This window comes from Mustelus asterias, chromosome 10 (assembly GCF_964213995.1).
Source record: "Mustelus asterias chromosome 10, sMusAst1.hap1.1, whole genome shotgun sequence".
Taxonomy (NCBI): Eukaryota; Metazoa; Chordata; class Chondrichthyes; order Carcharhiniformes; family Triakidae; genus Mustelus; species Mustelus asterias.
In genome coordinates, this window is record NC_135810.1 from 77,519,426 (window position 1) to 77,538,129 (window position 18,704).

Here is an 18,704-nt window from a genome sequence, read left to right on the forward strand (position 1 = left end):
GTCACAAAGCCATACTTCATGCCTCAGTTACTGCATCAGACAATGCAATACAAGGATGTTTTCCCATAATATTGCGAATGGACAAGTATATTATAACAAAATAAAAATTTGCATCATTAGCCCTGGCTGGGTAATTGCATTCTCGAGTCAGTGGGTGAAAATTCATGTACCACGCTAGAGACAGGATCCCCCAGGCCGACACTTAAGCTATCAGAAGTCGAATCTTTTAGATAGGACATTAAGTTGTCTGCATTCTCATGGGAATGTCAAAGATCCCATGGCACTATTTGAAGAGGAACTGAAAGCTCTTTTGGTGCTCTGGCCAACATTTATCCATCTGCCAAAGTGACTAAGAACAATATTTGACTATTTGTGTGATTTTGCAATGTGCAAATTGGCTTTGTTGGTCACATTAAAAACATGACATACAAGTAGCTAATATAAACGATTTCAAAGTTTATTTATTAGTGTCACAAGTAAGCTTACATTAACACTACGATGAAGTTACTGTGAAAATCCCCTAGTCGTCACACTCCGGTGCCTGTTCAGGTACACTGAAGAAGAATTTAGCATGACCAATGCACCTAATCAGCACGTATTTCAGACTGTGGGAGGAAATCGGAGCACCCGGAGGAAACCCACGCAGACACGGGGAGAATGTGCAAACTCCGCACAGACAGTGACCCAAGCCAGGAATTGAACCCAGGTCCCTGGTGCTGTGAGGCTAACCACTGTGTCGTCATGCCGCCCTGCTGTAACCATTCCACTCTTGAATTCTAAGTCAGTGAAACAAGTAGTGGCTTTGGGTGCTGCATCTAGACAGGTAAATCAAAAGTTGTCTTGCAGATTAGAGAAATCTAATGGCTAAATGCTATACATGTGTGTGGTTCTTTAAACTACAGAATGAAATAGCACCTCCAAATGTAAGATTTTACAATTCAAAAATACACACCTTACAATTAATTCCACAGTAATTCCAAAATGAAGATGGGAAATATTGGAAATGTTTTAGGTGCACAATTTTGAGAACTTATCATAGAATCCCTTCAGTGCAAGAGACCATTTGGCCCAACTCTCTCTGACGGAGCAGAGCGTCTTATCCAGGCCCACCCCTATAACCCTGCACATTTACACCACTAATCCCCCTAACCAATACATCTTGGGACACTAAGGGCAATTTAGCATGGCCAATCCTGCACATCTTTGGACTGTGGGAAGAAACCTGAAGAAATCCACGCAAACACAGGGAGGATGTGCAAACTCCACATTGGCGGTCACCCAAGGCCCAAATTGAACCCAGGTCCCTGGTGCTCTGAGGCAGCAGTGCTAACCACTGTGCCGCCCATTGTGCCACCTTAGGAACGGCACCGCGCCTGCGCACGCTGACCTGGGGGAACGGCACCGCGCCTGCGCACGCCGACCTGGGGGAACGGCACCGCGCCTGCGCACCTTGACCAGCGGAACGGCACCGCGCCTGCGCACTTGGACCATTCCTGGCGCAGTCCATTTGACCTGATCCCGGGAGGAGAGTGAATCGGGATCTGGAGGAGGAAAAGGAGGAATAATTCTGGCCGCTCGGCGACGGCACCAAGCATTGGAGGGGAGACAGAAGAAAAAGAGCGGACGATATAGGCGGCTGAGAGAAGGAGGAGCGGAGCGGGCGAGGCTGGAGGTGAGTGTTGGCGGCTGTGGGCACTCGGTGCCGCTGCCGCCGCCGCTGCTGCTGCGGTCGCGGCCTCTCGGCTTCCGGGCCCGGCCCCGGGGCTCTGCACCATCGTGTACCGGGGAGAGAGGGACTCGGCAACTGTCACTGGACAAACTCCGAGCTCCTGGTTTTCCAGTAACCATCCGGCAGGAAGCAGAGCAGAAAGGAGCATCCTCAGAAAAAGAGACAAAAGCAACACACCATAAATTCATCCAAAAAGTACAACTCACTTCACATTTAGCTCTCCTTTTTCATTTTTTAGTGTTGAAGTGAAACTCCAATGTTGTTTGTTGATTTTATAGTATTTGTTGGGCTGCAATTTCCAATTCATGGTGTAATAAATACCACCCACTTTGTTTTTCAGATGTGTTGCATAGGTAGAAAGGCTGCCCACTGAGTTACTAGAAATGTCCATTTTTAAACCCACCATGCGTCTTGGGCCACCTACATACTTTATTTTCTCGTTTATTTTTCCCTTTAATTTCCTCTCCACACTCAGTTTCCTAATGGTGCGGTGCAGTTGATTTCACAGGTTCCTCTGGAAACTCTCCAGAGAATATGTTTGGATATTGATTGTTGGCAAGATGTTAAACAGTGGTCACTGTCATCACAGTGGAGCTCAATGCAGTTTTCACCCAGCATTTGTGTATCTACCAGTGTACTTGACAGAGGGCCAAGAGGTCGGCTCTAAGCATAGCCATAAAGGAGCACAGTGAGAGAGATGGACAGTTTTCTGGATGGAATTTGACAGCTCGGAGCTTGAGACAGTTGAAATCATAAATTGATAGTGGAATGAAAGCAGTTGGGGAAGGCCATGTTGAGAATGTAAATTTCTTGCAAAGTTGTAGGGGGAAGTTACAGTGGAAGGAACAGAGAGTTCTGGCGCAACTTGAACTTGAGGATTAGAATTTAAAGTTCTGAAGTGTTGACATGATCAGGTGCAAGTTTGGATGTTGGCAGTAGAGTTTTGGATGACTCAAGTTTATGCCAAGAGCAAGATGGTAGGCAGTATAGGAGAATAGTCAAACATGCAGGTAATAAAAGCATAGGTGAGTGCTTCATGAGCAGTGGACTGAGGCGGCGGGGGGGGGGGGGGGGGGGTGGTGGTTACAGGCATCTTAAGTAGATGACCTTTATGATGTAGAAGATATAGGGTCGGAAACGAAGCTTGGAGTTAAATAGGACCTCTGAGACTTTGAATAATCTGGTTCAGTTTCTGACATCGGTCGTCAGGGAATGGTGTTTGTGACGGAGACCGAAGTAAGTTTTCCAAATGTTTAATGGGAGGTATTTGCATTTAAATCGAGAGCAACTCTTAATTTGTTTCTTCCAGTGTAACTTCCAGGATTCTGTACAGATTGGAGGTTTATCCAGTCTGTCGGTTTATTGGAGGTTTTGAGCTGAGTGTTTATGATCTTTGTAACTTAGTGCTACAGTATTTGGTGCCTTTACCCACTAAGAATTAATTGTCGTTTTAAGATGAATTACGACTGACTTGTTTAAATGCAAACTTTTGTGGCCATTCCACTCTTGAATTCTAAGTCAGTGAAACAAGTAGTGGCTTTGGGTGCTGCATCTAGACAGGTAAATCAAAAGTTGTCTTGCAGATTAGAGAAATCTAATGGCTAAATGCTATATATGTGTGTGGTTCTTTAAACTACAGAATGAGATAGCACCTCCAAATGTAAGATTTTACAATTCAAAAATACACACCTTACAATTAAAGTTCCATCAGTAATTGAAATTCTCTTTGAGCATTGATGTATTTTACAATTTTTTTTCATTGGGAGTTAGTGGATTGCATAAATGCTTCCTTCAGTCGAGAAATTGAAACCTCTTGGAATGTAGATCGCACAAAAGTTTCTCCTTACTCGTAGCTTGATGACGTTCCAGGAGTATGAGTGTCTTCTAGATTAATTTATGGAAAAAATTGTAAATGTTGAAAATAGTAAACAGTTTTGTGGAGAAGTTTGCTATTGAGATCTCAACAATTAAAAGCATTGTTATCAAGTGATCAGTCAAATACTGGATGGAATGCCACTATTTTCCAGCTTAATTCTATTTTGTAAAATCAAGTTAGTGTTAATGAGAAGTATCTGGGTGAAAATAAAACATTTCATATCGTTCGTACTTGGTTATAAAACGGAATTCACTTGAAATAAAATCTTAAATTTCCGAAGTAATGTTTTGTGTTTTAATCTGCCTTAATCTGTACAAAGAGATACTATCTGGTAACCTAAAGTCTTGCATGTACATTTTTTAAAAAGGAGCATTATCTTTCAACTTACATTATCCCAGAATGACAGTAGCAATGACAGTGTAATTAACAACAACTTCTGGAATTGTGCAATTAAAAGCAAGTACTCCAAAGTTGCAGACAGTGATTCAATGCTTCCTGTAGGACCCGTGTGGTCCTCCCAGATTGTAATTGAGTAAAATCACTGAATTGTCAAGATTTTCCCTTTTTGATGTTAGGCTTGCTGTACAAACCTTTTGAAATTTAAACTTTTTCAAATCAGGTATAACAGGGTTTTTAATTACTGCTGAGCATCTTCACGGCCCCTGTAATTCTATATTTGTGGAATGTCAAATTTCTCCATTCTGATTTTAAAATTAATTTAAATATCTCTTAATATTTCTCATTTCAACCTTAATCCCACGTGTACATCCCAGTGGTTTATTTTGCTGTCCAAAATTTTATCTAGAAGTGGAAAGATTCAGTACATTTTACTTCCTGATTGGCTATCTGAGAATATTTTGATGTGTTTGGCTGTTCACCCTGCTTGACGATATATTTGTTGCTGGATGCCTGGAGGTTCCCTTGGCTTGGCACCAGAATCAAACTGATGTCAGGAAAGGATAAATCCATATCATGGATATTGTTGTGTGGTTGGTTTTCTTCAAGTTCAATGGTGAGCACCAATGCTTTGCCACTGATTGCAAAGGTCAGGACATTGTATTTTTTGTGTAAAGTTGTCATCTGACTAATGTGAGACATATCCAAGTCAAAGCAAAACAGCATTTGTTGGTAACTATATCCCAGTTATATAAATATGTTACACTTTCCAGTATTAATATAAATTCATAAAAATTACATTTGTGCTCTCTTCCAGTAACTTGGGAGGACAGTTTTGATGAAATGGCTGGATCTGAAATGTTTACATTCTCAGCTTTGGTTTAAAACACTTTGGTTTGGCGGGGGGGCCCTAACTTGAAACATCACATGCTTTCCAGTAATTACTGTAGCGAGATATATATAGTGTTTCCTACAGCTGAACTAAGGTGAACTCCTATTAAAAAGTATAATACCCCATTTATAAAAGAGCCAAAAACATATGACTTAGCTTCTGTTTGTCATTGTACATATTCTGAGTCAAAGAAAATGACTGAAAGGAAGTCCACCTTTTTGGTAGATTTCCAAAAGTTGAAGGGTACCAGATGTGCTTTCTGACTTTGCTGTTCTGATCCTCTGAATTGTGGTTCAAACGACAAATCAACAAGCAGTGTTTGGAAGAAAAGTAGTTGGTACCAGTCTGAATCAATAAACTTTGTCACTCATTCTCACGCTGGCATTTGATATTTTCCTGACTACATATGGGTACTGTTGCTCCTTGAAAGCTCTCTTGAAATATGGTAGGGCACAATGTGTTGGAACATTTAAAAAATTTTATTTTTGCGATGAAACATTTGCAGGAAATAACACCGCTTCACTGCTGGCACAGGGAGTATTGTGAAAGCTTGGGCAGTCAGGCTAGTATTGCCAGATTTTTAGACAACTATTTTTCTGTACAGCTGAGGAAAAGCCATGACCAAAAATAGGAATTTTATCAACAGCATGACAAAACTAGCCAAGGTACAGGCTGTCGTTTAGCAGTGCCATTTTTAAAAACCTATTTGTAGTTTTCATACTTCAGATAATTGCAATATGTAACAATGATATTGTGCCTGTCAGTTCAGAGTATCATTGTAACCTATGATCACAATCCCCATAGTGCAGAAAGTGGCCACTCGGCCCACCGAGTCTGCACTGACTCTCCGATAGAGCATATTACCCAAGTCCTATTCCCATAACCCCACCTATTTATACTGTTAATTTAGCTCAGTTGGCTGGACAGCTGGTTAGTGATGTAGAACGATGCCAGCAGTGCTGGTTCAATTCCTGTACCGGCTGAGGCCCCGCCTTCTCAATGTTGCCCCTTGCCTGAGACATGATGACCCGCAGGTTAAATCACCACCAGTGATTTCTATGGTCATCTGGGACAATGATGACTTTTACACTGTTGATCCCACTAACCTAACGGGCAATTTAGCATGGTCAGCATTTAATGAATGACTCTTGGTGCTGAATATGAACAACTGAAATTAATCCTTGTGGAGACAAGTCCCACCTTTACGTTGAGAATAACCTCCATTGTGTTGCGTAGCACTATCACCGTGCTAAATGGGACAGGCTTTGAACATTTCTAGCAACTCGAGACTGGGCATGCATGAGGCGCTGTGGGCCATCAGCAGCAGCAGAACTGTACTCTAGCACAATCTGTAACCTCATGGCCTGGCATATCCCCCACTCAACCATTACCATCAAACCAGGGGATCAACACTGGTTCAATGGAGAGTGCAGGTGGGCATGCCAAGAGCAGCACCAGGCATACCTAAAAACGAGGTGTCAGCCTAGTGAAGCTACCAAACAGGACTACCTACAAGCCAAATGGCGTAAACAGAAAGTGATAGACGGAGCTAAGCGATCCCACAACTAACCAATCAGATATAAGCTCTGCAGTCCTGCCACATCCAGTCATGAATGGTGATGGACAAATAAACAACTCACTGGAGGAGGAGGCTCCACAAATATTCCCATCCTCAATGATGGAGGATCCCAGCACATCAGTGCAATAGATAAGGCCGAAGCATTTGCAACAACCTTCAGCTAGAAGTGGATGATCCATCTCGGCCTCCTCCAGCCAATTAAATTCACTCCACGTGATATCAAGAAATGGTTGGAGGCAGTGGATACTGCAAAGGCCCTGATAGCATTCCAGCAATGTTATCAGAAGACTTGGTGCTCCAGAACTTGCCGCTCCCCTAGCCAACCTCTTCCAATACAGTTACAAAACTGGCATCTACCCGACAATGTGGAAAATTGCCCAGGTATGTCCTGTGCACAAAAAGCAGGACAAATACAACCTGGCCAATTACCGCCAAATCAGTCTACTCTTGATCAGTAAAGTGATGGAAGGGGTCATCAACAGTGCTATCGAGCAGCACCTGCTGAACAATAACTTGCTCAGTGGCGCCCAGTTTGGGTTTCACCAGGGTCACTCAGCTCCTGACTTCATTACAGTCTTGATTCAACCATGGACGAAAGAGCTGAATTCCAGAGGTGAGCTGAGAGTGACAGCTCTTGACATTCGACTGAGTGTGGCATCAGGGAGCCTGAGCAACACTGGAATCAATGGGTATTAGGGGGTAAACTGTCTGCTGGTTGGAGTCATACCAGTCATTACCTGAGGTCATAATTTCAGGTGATTGGCAAAAGAACCAGAGATTACTCACGCAAATAAAAACAGAAAATGTTGGAAACACTCAGCAGGCTAGACGGCATCCATGAAGAGAGAAACAGCTAATGTTTCGGGTCGATGACCTTTCATTAGAACTGGGAGAAGTTGGAAATGCAACAGGTTTTGAGCAAAGGATGGATATGACAAGGACAAAGGAAGGTCTGCTATGTTGGAAGACAGGAGGGATTGAATAATAGAAGAGTTAGCCCTTCAGAACCACATGAAATAGTGCTAGAGAAGGAAAAGAAAGAATGAAACAATGTACCTAGAACAAATGTGCTGCTGTCTGAAAGCGACAATAAAAGAAAAACCAAAACATGTAAAGAAAAATAAATAAATGGGCGTCAGTATTTATTTTGAAATTTTTGAACTCCAGGATGAGTCCAGAAGGCTGTAAAGATGAGGTGCTGTTGCAGGAGCATTTGTTGGCTTTCACTAGAACAGTACATCAGGCCAAAAGACAGAGATGTTAATGTGAGCGTAAGATGGAGAATTAAAATGACAAATATCAAAAACTTGGGGTTATGCTTGCAGACTGAATGGGGGGCATTCCGAAAAGCATTCTATGGCTCATCTTGGAACTGGGGAAAGATCAGCCAGGAATCCGGCTTCTGATTGGGGCGGTAGGAAGGAAAATTTTGATTTATTATTGGCACATGTATTAGCATTAAGTGAAAAGTATTGTCTCTTGCGCGCTATACAGACAAAGCAATGCCCTTCATAGAGAAGGAAATGCGAGAGTGCAGAATGTAGTGTTACAGTCATAGCAAGCGTGTAGAGAAAGATCACTTTAGTGCGAGGTAGGTCCGTTCAAAAGACTGACGGCAGCAGGGAAGAAGCTGTTCTTGAGTCGATTGGTACGTGACCTCAGACTTTTGTATCTTTTTCCCGGAAGAAGGTAGAAGAGAGAATATCCGGGGTGCGTGGGATCCTTAATTATGCTGGCTGCTTTGCCGAGGCAGCGGGGAGTGTCAATGGATGGGAGGCTGGTTTGCATGATGGATTGGGCTACATTCACAACCTTCTGTAGTTCCTTGCTGTCTTGGGCAGAGCAGGAGCCATACCAAGCTGTGATACAACCAGAAGGAGTGCTTTCTATGGTGCATCTGTAAAAGTTGGTGAGAGTTGTAGCTGACATGCCAAATTTCAACTGCAGTCTCGGAGGGTATGTTATAGTTGCAGAATTTATACCAGCTCAGAGGATGGTATGAAACTCTTCATTTTTGTTCTAGAAATGCTTGACTCTCTTTGTCTTGCACATTTCGAAAACCTCATGTTTTAAATTCCTGAGTTCATCTTGGACTGAAAATACCCTCATGTTGGCTTATGGACGTTATGTGAATGTTCGACTTTTTCGGGTTTTTTTGCCATAGCCTGCAGTTTGGAAAAACCAATTTAATTATTTGTAGTGGTTTATAAAGTACCATAATAGCAATAGTGAAAGCGAAAATTTTCTTCTTGTAGTTCAGGGCTTTCTAAACTGTGGGTCGAGGCCCCACTGGTGACACAGTGATGATAGTGTGTTATTGCTATGGATAGACAGATATATTCATGTTTAAGGGGACTGTTTTAAAGTTCAGTTTTTTACTACAGCTGTTGGTATGTCTAGAAGAAAGCAACTCAGATGCTGGGAAAGCAAGATAATTACTCATTGTAGCCACGTAGTGTTTACTTAGGAGAGAGCTAATGGACTTTAGTTTACAAAAATAAATGGTTCCCTGGGGTTTTTGATTAAAGGAATGGAAGATGGGTTTAGCTTGGTAGGGTCATGTGATAGTGTAATTAATGGGAGGATCTAGGTATGTAGCAGAACGAAAACAGCTTTTGAGTTCTGGCTGGGCTTTGTTTAAAGATCGAGGTCTTCAAGCTGCTCTCTCCACAAAATCTCTCTGAAAGCTTCAAGACTGACTACACCCGTTACAGCAAGTGTATTTATGGTTGCTAACTGGGGTTTTTGAGTCTGTAAGAAGGATGTTGTTTATTTAGAACTGAAACAGCAATAAGTTTGGAATAAAGAACAAAGAAAATTACAGGACAGGAACAGGCCATTCGGCCCTCCAAGCCTGCACCGACTATGCTGCCCATCTGAACTAAAATCCTCAACCCTTCCAGGGACCATATTCCTCTATTCCATCCTATTTGTGTATTTGCCCGGACACTGCTTAAAAGTCACAATCATATCTGCTTCCACTACCTCCCCCAGCAGCGAGTTCCAGGCACCCACCACCTTCTGTGTAAAAAAACAACTTGCCTCGCACATCTTCTTTAAACATTGCCCCTTGCACCTTAAACCTATGCTCCCTAGTAATTGATTCTTCCACCCTGGGAAAAAGCTTCTGACTATACACTCTGTCCACGCCCCTCATAATCTTGTAGACTTCTATCAGGTCACCCCTCAACTTCTGTCGTTCCAAACCAAGTTTCTCCAACCTCTCCTCATAGCTAATGCCCTCCATACCAGGCAACATCCTGGTAAATCTTTTCTGTACCCTTTCCAAAGCCTCCTGGTAGTGTGGCACCCAGAATTGAACACTATATTCCAAGTGCGACCTAACTAAGGCGCTATAAAGCTGCAACATGACTTGCCAATTTTTAAACTCAATGCCCCAGCCAATGATGGCAAGCATGCCATATGCCACCTTGACTACCTTCTCCACCTGCGTTGCCACTTTCAGTGACCTGTGTACCTGTACACCCAGATCCCTCTGCCTATCAATACTCTTAAGAGTTCTGCTATTTACTGTATATTTCCCATTTGTATTAGACCTTCCAAAATGCATTATCTCACGTTTGTCCGGATTAAACTCCATCTGCCATCTCTCCAACCGATCTATATCCTGCTGTATCCTCCTCCGGTCCTCATTGCTATCCACAATTCCACCAACCTTTGTGTCGTCCGCAAACTTACGAATCAAATCAGTTACATTTTCCTCCAAATCATATATGTATATTACAAACAGCAAAGGTCCCAGCACTGATCCTTGAGGAACGCCACTAGTCACAGCCCTCCATTCAAAAATGCACCCTTCCACTGCTACCCTCTGTCTTCTATGACCAATCCAGTTCTGTATCCATCTTGCCAGCTCACCTCTGATCCCATGTGACTTCATCTTCTGTACCAGTCTGCCATGAGGGACTGTGTCAAAGGCCTTACTGAAGTTCAGGTAGACAACATCCATTGCCCTACCCTCATCAATCATCTTTGTCACTTCCCAATCAAATTAGTGAGACACGACCTCCCCTTCACAAAACCATGTTGCCTCTCACTAATATGTCCACTTATTTCCAAGTGGAAGTAAATTCTGTCTCAAAGAATCCTCTCCAATAATTTCCCTACCACCAGCCTGTAATTACCTGGATTATTCTTGCTACCCTTCTTAAACAAAGGAACAACATTGGCTCTTCTCCAATCTTCTGGGACCTCCCCTGTGGCCAGTGAGGATACAAAGATTTCTCTCAAGGCCCCAGCAATTTCCTCCCTTGCCTCTCTCAGTATTCTGGGATATATCCCATCAGGCCCTGTGAATTTTTCTACCTTAATGTTTTTCAAGACCCCCAATGCCTCATCCTCTTTGATCTCAACATGACCCAAACTATCTGCACATTATTCATTTCATACACACGTTTCATTTCATGTTTAAATATTGTTCAAATGGGTAACAGTTTGGTTTATCATAAAAGATCCCTAATATGTCAGTAGAATTATTCCTGGAGTAAAGTATTCTATCCTCATTTTTATGCCCAAATAAAACAATTGTTGGGGTCGAGTCTGGCTTCTTAATGTAATTTGGGATCCTGGTTCAGGGCCCTAACAGCACAAGATGAGATTTTGCGGTTGCGAGCTCTGAGGCAGCAGTAGCTGCTATGGAGCTCAGACTGAATACGGACAGCAGTGAGGCCCCGTTAAATCCTTGCATTTTTTTTCTAATGGTGAGCATGACCTAATGGACGGACCTTTGAGGCCTGAATGCTGTTGCACAACTAGCACATGAAAAGGTAGATTATAAAGTCTGAGGCATTAAAATTGGGTCACACTTGGGAAACACTGTTGTGATTTGTGGTTAACTTTTGAAGTTGATAGATGAATATTTAACATCACCTGTGTATGAACATATTTTGAAGATATATATTTAAGAAATGAGACTTCTTTTAGAGAATTGTTTTCACCTTGTCAGCTGAATCTTTTTATATTAATGATGCAAATCACTTTATAAAAATCTGATCTAGTTGGTCCCCTGACGTGTGTTTTAGTATGTTTCCATTGGGAATTACCTAATAATAATGTAATCATTGTCACCAATCTTCTTGACCCATTAAAGTTTATTTTAAAAAAAAATCAAATTTCTGTGTAAACTTTCCCAGTGACTCTGGAAATAACTTGCTTGCAACTTTTGGCTTGTGTGCTCACCAGCCCATGTTTTCCCTCCATCCATTTTAATGGACAGGAAACTGTGGGCTGACAAGCACACACTGGAAAATCTTAGCTGTGGTGTCTAATGAACAGGCTTTTTCTGATACTTTTCAGGACCTGAGGCTGCATGAAGATTTTCAAGAAATGCGACCTTTTCTGTTTTAAGAATAAGTTAGGATTATTTCATGGGTAATATACATCCTATTACAAATAAATCCCAGAATTGGTATATAGGAATAAGCTATACACAAAGTATGTGGTATCGCAAAATCTTCCCCCTCAGGTGGCTTTCACTTCCTGGTTGTCCCGCTCTGTGCATTGAAACTGAAGAAGGGAAAAATTGCTTCGAAGAGGGATACGTCCCTCTCGTGATGAATTCAAAACCTAGAAATAAAGAGGTCAGGTTCATTTATGGAGCTAACTTATTCTTGAGGACAGCTTGCTTGTGTAGATTGCTCTTAAGCCCCTGGGCAAACTCTGAGCCCATGGATCTGAGTTGAGCATTATCAAATTACTGATCAAAGTAGCTAGCCAGTGCTCCGCAGAGCAGACTGCTGTTTTGTTTGAAATGTAAATGCTTTCAATATGGTTTATTTCCATTCATTGGAGACATTTTGACTCATATTTTATGCTCAGCACTTGCCTCTGACCCTTAAGAAAGTTGCCCAGAAAGAATTGGTGATCTCCCTGACATGATTTCTCCCTATCCCCACTAGTAGTTTAAATCTGGCGGCAAGTCAAGGAGATGCCTTGACATGCAGCAGCAGTGATGTCAATGAGCAGGTAGGTAGACAAGCGCATCAAAGTATTCACACACATGCACAACAAGGAAGTTGAAAGCACATAATAATTTTTATTTTTCATTTAAATTTTCAGAAAGCGAAATGAATGATTATGGCTTGGTTAAAAATAAACTAAATTAAGCTTTTAAAAAGGAAATAAGTTTTAAATGTGGGATTTTTGTACTTTGGAAAAATTTGACATCTCATAAATATAAAATTGACTTTTCAGGACTAGTCAGGGTATTAACCTGTAATTATAAAGCTACTGTGCCCTTCTCATTCAACAAAATGTACGAGGCTTTTTATAGCGAGATAGAACAAAGAACAGTACAGCACAGGAAACAGGCGCTTCCATCTCCATTGGAGGGCCCTTCGGCCCTCCAATGGAGATGGAAGTTTCTGCCCATATTTTGGGGGTTGGGTACAAAAGTTAACCTTCTGGAGAAGTGTTGAATCAGTGACAGCAGATTCTGGATTTCTCCCAAATTCTGTGCACCTGTAGCCATCTGAAGTTGCCTTGGTAGTTTCAGTGGATTATTCATGGTCCAGTGTTCCAGTGGTCACTGCGACAGGAACATCTGGGCTTTTCAACCCAACTTTGTGAAGTGAAAGTTTTCTCCGTGAACTAAAATCAAAGTAAATGACAGTATCGTTTCTAATAATGTGCCTTGAATATTCAGGTAGCGGTGAATTTGTAAGTTTCAGCTGTATTAGTGAACTTCTGTGTTTTTCAGAGTGGCTGGCTGGAAAACATGCTCTGAAATTCCGACCTTTAAAGTGACGGTTGGAAACAGTTTCAGTGGAAACAGTGGGTTGAGCATTGTCATATTTTGGGATTTTTGATAATTTTGCTTCACAGAATGGAATTTTGGATTTGAGTTATGTAAAAGTACAAACGTAATTAAGAATTAGGGGCAAGAGGAGGCCATTTGGCCGCTCGAGCATCTCCGCCATTCAATAACACCATTGTTGAACTGATTGTGGCCTCATTTCCACATTCCTAGCTATCCCCTTGTACCTTTGACTACCGTGTTGGTCAAGAATCTATCTATCCTCTGCCTTAAAAATATTCAGTGATTCTGTCTCTGTCGCTGTTCGCAGAAGAGAGTCAAAAGACCCATGAGACCTCTTAGAGAAAAAGAATCTCCTTACCTTCATCTGAAATGAGAGACTACTTATTTTTAAACTGGGGTCCTCTAGTTGTAGTCTCGCACTCAAAGCGAATCATCCTTCCAGCATCCATCCTGTCAAATCCCCTCAGGATCCTGTATGTTTCAATATGATTGCCTCTCATTTTTCTCATTCCAGATATTTTTGATTTTATTTTGATTTTATTTATTATTGTCACATGTATTAGCATTGTGAAAAGTATTGTTTCTTGCACGCTATACAGACAAAGCGTACCGTTCATAGAGAAGGAAATGATAGAGTGCAGAATGTAGTGTTACAGTCATAGCTCGGGTCTAAAGCATTGTTAGAGAGTTTAAAAGAGTTAGAATGAAGTTTGAGAAGCATTGAATGAAAGTAAAAGATAGAATTTGAAGGTATGCTGGGCACAGCTTGCAAGAAGTTGCCTCACTCCAGCGCCATCTTTGATAGCATCTAAAACAATTCAGAGTAGTCATCAGAACAAAATCCCCGCTAATACGAAAGAATGAGGCATTACGAGGTTTGACCAAATGTGTTGTTAAACACATGGGTTCTAAACAGAGCCTTAAAGGAGAAAACTGATTCATTAACTGTTCCTCTGTGAAGTGCTTTGGGTTTTCTTCCATGTTAAAAGTGTTCTATGAGTGCAAATCATTGCAGAAGTGATATCAGTTTGCAAAAGTGATACCTATGCACAAATTATTTAAGTACAGGTAGCTAAAATTAACTTCCTATCTTAACAGTGGTGTTACAGAACAACATTTGGAATTAGGTAGCCAGTTTTAGTAAAGGAACTGCAAGAAACCAGTGCATGGACGCTACTCTCTGCAAACTAAACTTTACAAATGGTCAAATTTTCAAGGGAAGATTATCACAGCAAGGTTGTCAATTTTTATTTAGGCAAGCTGATCAGAGTGCATGATCCTAATCATGTGCAACCGTAGCACATTACACTGGCAGCTTGTACTTCAGATATTACAGAATTTATTACTGCATCCACAATGCCAGGTGATGTAGGGTTAGATCAACATGAGGTAGGACCACCATAACTAAACAATCAGTTCCTTATTTAGAATTAAGCTATTCAATGAGAAACAAGAGTACAAAAAAACTTATTGTAATGTTCAGCTTACCATGCAGGCGGGTGCTGTCGATCTTCCTATATAGTGTGCTGGCTCAGCATTCACTATATGAGAGTAAATAATGTACATCTTAACTATTTAAGGGGGCTAATAGTGAATCTTCTGTTCAAAGAATTGTACTGTCTATGTACATTACCAGTGCATTTTGACTTGTCAAGTGAGCCAGCTCTGAACTGCTAACACATTTATATCCTTAATCAAGGAGACCAAAACTGTACATAGTACTCCAGATGTGGCCTCATCAATGCCCTGTGCAATTTGAACAATCCTTTCCACTTTTATTTTCTGCTTCCCTTACAATAAGCATTTGCCTTCCTGATCACTTGCAGTACCTGCATACTGGCTTTTTGTGATTCATGTACCAGGACACCTAGGTCCCCCTTGACTACCAAGGGGTGGCACAGTTATTAGCACTGCTGCCTCACAGAGCCAGGAACCCAAGTTCAGTTCCTGCCTTGGGTGACTGTGTGGAGTTTGCACATTCTTCCTAGTGGGTCTGGGTCAGATGCTTTTTCAGAGAGTTGGTGCAGACTTAATGGGCTAAATGGCCTCCTGTATTGTAGTGAATCTGTGATTCTATCTGCAATCTCACTCCATTTAAATAATATGCTGCTTTTCTGTTCTTTCTGCCAAAGTGGGCAAGTTCACATTTTCTCATATACTCCATCAGTCAAACTTTTGCCCATTCACTTAACCCATCTGTCCCTTTGATTTACCTACCTATCCTCTAAGTCAGTATAAATTGTAGAAGAGTGAGGCCCCAGCACAGACCTCTGGAACTCCATTTGTCACATCCTGCCAGTCAGTAAAAGAGCCATTTATGCATACACTCTGTTTTCTGTAGGCAACTTTTCTATCTGTGATTGTTATACCTACACCATTAGCTTTGATTTTCCACATTGCAGATTGGCATTTTATTTTCTGATTGCACCCTGAAGTTACGCTGACCATCCTTATGCTATAATGTAATTGGGAATTGAACAGTAAGGTCATAGTCCTGAATGTAAGGTGCTCTGACAGGAGTAACTGGTTGTATCAGAAAACTGCATCTAAGGCAGATCCAAGCTTATAATAAACACAATCTAGAAATACGTAATCTAGCTAACACTGAAGTGCAATACCTAAAGGGTGCTGCCTTGTCAGAAGTATTATCTTTCACACACAACATTAAAACAAGCTCAATCTGCACGTTCTGGTTAATCACGTAGAACTAAAAGATTCCATGACACTTAAAGGTTCTTCCACGTATGTGCTGGCCAACGTTCCTGTCTGAACAACAGCAGAAAATAGCTGGATTAATTGTATTTCTGGCATGAGCAAGTTGTTCTGAGGGCAATGCGGTCTTGTATTTGTTCGTGTGCTTTCTCTCAGATTTCTAGCTGTGATGGATATGGTCTTGAAATTGTAAATAGATGCCCAATTTGTCGCACAAGCTTAGGGTTTTAGATATAAAATACTTTTTGTGGTTTGGGGATGCTCGAATTGTGCCTAGCTTTCCACATACAGCTCACTTTACCCTTTGAGTTATAGAGGAACTTCTTCATGATTCTAATAGCTTTATATTCAGGAGAAGGAATAAAAGTTGAAGTAGATACAGTACTTTAATAATGACAGCTGGGGATCTGGTCATACTGTTAGAACCTTTTCCAGTGTCAGTAGTTTACAATGTTTTATTTAAAGTTCATTTTATTCGACTTTAATCATGTGCTTATGTTTCTGCTATCAAGGCATCAGTCAGGCATATCAATGTGCTCCAAGAACTCCTACCAACTTAGATCATGTAAGCAGTTCACACAAAATCTTTAAATGTAATAAGGTGGGATGTACTACATTTTTGATTATAGTGTATGTTTAGGGAAAAGACCACCATTCATGATGCAGCAAGGATGTTCCCATCCTTGGACTGTTGGGCAGAGTTAATTCTGCTGTTGTTTCTGCAGTGCTGGTGACACTACCATAGTTGGCACTATCTCCAAAGTACCTTATTTTCTGTGTCTTGTCTACAATTAACAATGTAAATGTTTTCTTTATTTGTGTATGAAGATCTTTTGGGTTAAAGTTGCATTGTTTGGGTGTTGTTGGGGACACAGACAATCTGCAGCTCTTTACCAGTTAAAGTGAATGGTGATAGAAACAGAAAATTCTGGAAAAACTCAGCAGGTCTGGCAGCATCTGTGGTGAGAGAAATCGAGTTGATGCTTTGAGTCCATATGATTGAATGGGGTATTGATATTTTGACATTTTTAAACAAATTTGAAGTGAGCAGTTACTGAGTGTTTGGTTAGGTCTGCCTCTGCTATTTATTATTTTTTGATGCTGTGATCATTGATATCTCTGCTGCTTCCATTGGCAGTTGTAAGTTAACTCCACTGATAGAGCTGGGCTGTATTTCCTTTCTTTCCAGTGATGATCAATGAAAACACATACAACCATTTGCTGCTATCTTTGCTCTACCGGGCAGTCACTCTCCACTTAGCAATGTTGTTAGACATCTGGTACCAAGTGGGGTGCATGAAGGTTCACATTGTTGATCCTCTCATGCTCCACAGTTGATGGAGGTGCTGAGGTTTCTGTCTGGTGCTGTGGAATAGACTTGGGTTTGGGGACTGCGGTCAAAGATACTGAGATGGAAAGTTGAGTGGTAGCACTGGGATGTGTGGCCCTGTGCATTCACAAATTAAGCAGTCCAGACAAGATATATTTGGGTTTAAATTTAATTATAAGTCATGTGTCAGTGGTGACAGTACATCATGGGCTTTTCTCTGGTTATGGATATCAAATGTTCCACACAGATATAGATTTGCAGTGTGGAAACAAGATTATTAAAGACCTACTTATTTATTAAAAGAAAAACAAAGGCTTGTAAATATAGGACTATGACTATGGGTACTAGGCTTTTAATACAAATAGGACTGACAATCCCTTCCTTATTCAGTTTGTTGAGGCAGTAGTTAGTTATTCAAGCTCTTGATACACTTCAATTTCCCTGTGAAGATGCAATGAGAGATGTGAATTATGTTTGTAGGTGGTTAGAGCATAAATAATTTAAACTTTTTCTACTTCGGCAAGACCAACTCTTATTTGGGTATGATTCCGTGAGCAATGGCAATATCAGTCATCATTGGTAACTTGCAGAATTGTAGATAAGACTACAGTTTAACCTGATTCCCCTCTTATCTGACATTTGTGTAAATATACTTTGTAACAGGTATTAATGGATGAACATCAAGAGCCAAGGCGTAGCTAATAAGTTTTCTTAGCCTGGTGTCCTGACACGAATTATCATCCTATGGTTCAAGAAGGTAGCTCACCACCACCTTATATAGGGCAATTAAGAATGGGCAACAAATGCTGGCCTATATATCCTATACAAGATTTATTTTAAAAAAAGCATGCATCTTACATGTTTTTGTATTCATTACCTTCATCTTCATGATACTCCCATGGCAACAGGTGGCTTGTTTCAATTTGTCATCTTTCTTGCTCAGTCACATTTTGCTCTCATTCCCTCCCCCCATCATCTTGAATTATCATGCTTCAGTTACTACCTCTGTTGAAATCAGCTAACTCAGAACCTTTTAGTTTGTATGTTTCCACATTGTACCTGGAAATGTTTTTTTTGTCGTCGTAATGAAGTCTTCCAATACAAGCTGATGTACATATTTATCGCCTTGCTATCTTCGTTGCGTGTGATTTAGGCCTCTTCTACTCATTATTTGCTGCCTGTGCTATCTTTAAAGCAGTTGTTTTCTACACCACAATGGCTTGCATCGTATATCTGGCCTTCCACATGTTTTCACTTCATCTGTGCTGAGCTTACATTCTACTTTAGCATTGGTCACCTTGTATGTTATGCATGTATGTGCAAAGTGATCGAAGGTATTGTCGACAGTGCTGAGAAGCGGCACTTACACAGGTATAACCTGGTCACCAATGCTCAGTTTGGGTTCAGCCAGG

General features: G+C 41.1%; 1 protein-coding gene across 3 annotated transcripts in view; it reads left to right on the forward strand.

The window, feature by feature from the left end:
• Positions 1-1,494: 1,494 nt before the first annotated feature.
• nck2b (NCK adaptor protein 2b) overlaps positions 1,495-18,704 on the forward strand; it is an 84,085-nt gene continuing 66,875 nt past the window's right edge. For 2 of the 3 annotated variants that reach the window (XM_078221974.1, XM_078221976.1), the window contains exon 1: positions 1,495-1,676. The gene's annotated coding sequence lies outside the window, so the exon portion shown is untranslated. The remainder of the gene's footprint in view (positions 1,677-18,704) is intronic. The other variant, XM_078221973.1, reaches the window with a different exon arrangement.